This window comes from Mandrillus leucophaeus, unplaced genomic scaffold (genome assembly GCF_000951045.1).
Source record: "Mandrillus leucophaeus isolate KB7577 unplaced genomic scaffold, Mleu.le_1.0 Scaffold3, whole genome shotgun sequence".
In the NCBI taxonomy this organism is placed as follows: Eukaryota; Metazoa; Chordata; class Mammalia; order Primates; family Cercopithecidae; genus Mandrillus; species Mandrillus leucophaeus.
In genome coordinates this window covers 11,352,051-11,354,001 of record NW_012103142.1, presented here as the reverse complement: position 1 = coordinate 11,354,001, position 1,951 = coordinate 11,352,051, and the positions used below count along the sequence as shown (strand labels likewise).

Here is a 1,951-nt window from a genome sequence, read left to right as displayed (position 1 = left end):
GCATTTTGGGAGGCCAAGGTGGGCAGATCACAAGGTCAGGAGATTGAGACCATCCTGGCTAACACAGTGAAACCCCGTCTCTACTAAAAATACAAAAAGAATTAGCTGGGTGTGGTGGCGGGCACCTGTAGTCCCAGCTACTCTGGAGGCTGAGGCAGGAGAATGGCGTGAACCCAGGAGGCGGAGCTTGCAGTGAGCCTAGATCAGCCACTGCACTCCAGCCTGGGCGACAGAGCAAGACTCCATCTCAAAAAAAAAAAAAGTGTTAATGCTGAAAAGTATCAATAAGAAAAAAAAAAAAAACCAAAAACCTCTACAATTCAATCATCCAGAGAAAAGCACTGCCAATGTTGAAATACATTCTTCTTTGTTTCCGGCTTCCCTCCACTCCACTTTACATATCTTTAGGTTTTTTGAACATCTTTAGACGTCAAAAAAAAAAAAGTATTTTTAACAGTCACATAGTGTTGATGTGGCATAATTTATTTGCCTACAGTAATTTTTGAATTATAGGTTGTTTGCAATTTTTTACCGAAAAAAAAAATGTGTTTAAACAAAATGAATGGTAGAGCCATGTCATTACTCAAATTCAGAGAGCTTTTCAGGGAAGAGGCGATCACAGTTGAGAGGAGGCCAGCTAGGGAGCTGTGTGGGTGTGAGTGTTATGTCCAACGAGACTGCAGGAAAAATGAGTCCAGGGGCTCTGTGCCTGTGGAGGTGGCTATGTGAAGGTGGGAAGCTGCTCTGCACGGACTAGGGACTGCTCCTCCCAATGTTTTGAATTTAAAGATGGTGAAATCTCAATCTGAAGGACTAGAGATGGACGCTAGCGTTCCTGACCCCTGCCCTGTTGTCCTCCACAAACTAGATATTATGTTTTGGGTCCTTGTCTTTTTGTGTGTGTAGGGGGGGGTGGGGGTGGGGGTAGGAGTTTTGCTCTGTCCCCCAAGCTGGAATGCAGTGGCGCGATCTCGGCTAACTGCAACCTCTGCCTCCCAGGTTCTCAAGCGATTCTCCTGCCTCAGCCTTCCGAGTAGCTGGAATTACAGGCGCGCGCCACCACGCCTGGCTAATTTCTGTATTTTTAATAGAGACAGGTTTCACCATATTGCCCAGGCTGATCTCGAACTCCTGACCTCAGGTGATCCGTCCGCCTCAGCCTCGCAAAGTGCTGGGATTACAGGCGTAAGCCCACCGCGCTTGGCTGGGTCCTTGTCTTGAAATGTGTCTCTGAGCCATTAGCCAGGAGCGGCAAAGAGGCCTGGAGGACAGCCTTCCCCCACACCCCCTCCGTTACTCTCAATCTGAGCTCCAGGTTTGGGCAGTTGAGGATTAGCCGGAGGCCAAGGACGAACGTGATAGGGTACGGGAGAAGGAACTCGGCGGTGGAGGGGGTTTTGTGCTCACATTTAGAGTCAGGTACATTCCCAGTCCAGAAAGGATTCTCGAATGCAGTCACAAAAAGGAATGCGGTGGAAGGGCTGAGACTTGAGGGAGGGAAGGGTGGTGGGGGTAGGGCCAGGGTGTGGGTGGGTGGATGGATCGGGTTATATTTATATAGGGATAGGTTGATCTTGGAAGGCTGGAGACGGCGACATGGACAGGAAGAAGCGGAGGGCGAGGAGGAGCAGAGGAGCACACAGATGAAGCCGGTGATGAAGGCTTTACAAGCGGGGAGGCGTGGGCTGGTGACAGGCGGAGGGAGGGGAGCGATTGCCTGCGTGTGCATGGATCTATATGAGAAGCGTGATGAGCGGCGGACAGGCTAGGGCAGGGCTGGGGCGTGGGCCGCGGAGCGCTGGTCGGGAAAGTGGACATGGGAGATGGGAGAATAACGGGGTCGCGCGCCTCTGGCTTAATAGTTTGCTCCAATTGAGACTCAAGATTTCCTGCTCTCGTGGAAGGAAGCTGGGTCCGGGGCGTTGGGTGGCCGCGAAGAGCCGGGGCCCCG

The 1,951-nt window shown here is 51.6% G+C and overlaps 1 protein-coding gene across 2 annotated transcripts in view; it reads left to right on the top strand.

Moving 5' to 3' along the window:
* Positions 1–1,006: 1,006 nt before the first annotated feature.
* Positions 1,007–1,951, top strand: part of DLK2 (delta-like 2 homolog (Drosophila)) — a 6,743-nt gene continuing 5,798 nt past the window's right edge. For both annotated transcript variants that reach the window (XM_011986779.1, XM_011986777.1), the window contains exon 1: positions 1,007–1,652. The gene's annotated coding sequence lies outside the window, so the exon portion shown is untranslated. The remainder of the gene's footprint in view (positions 1,653–1,951) is intronic.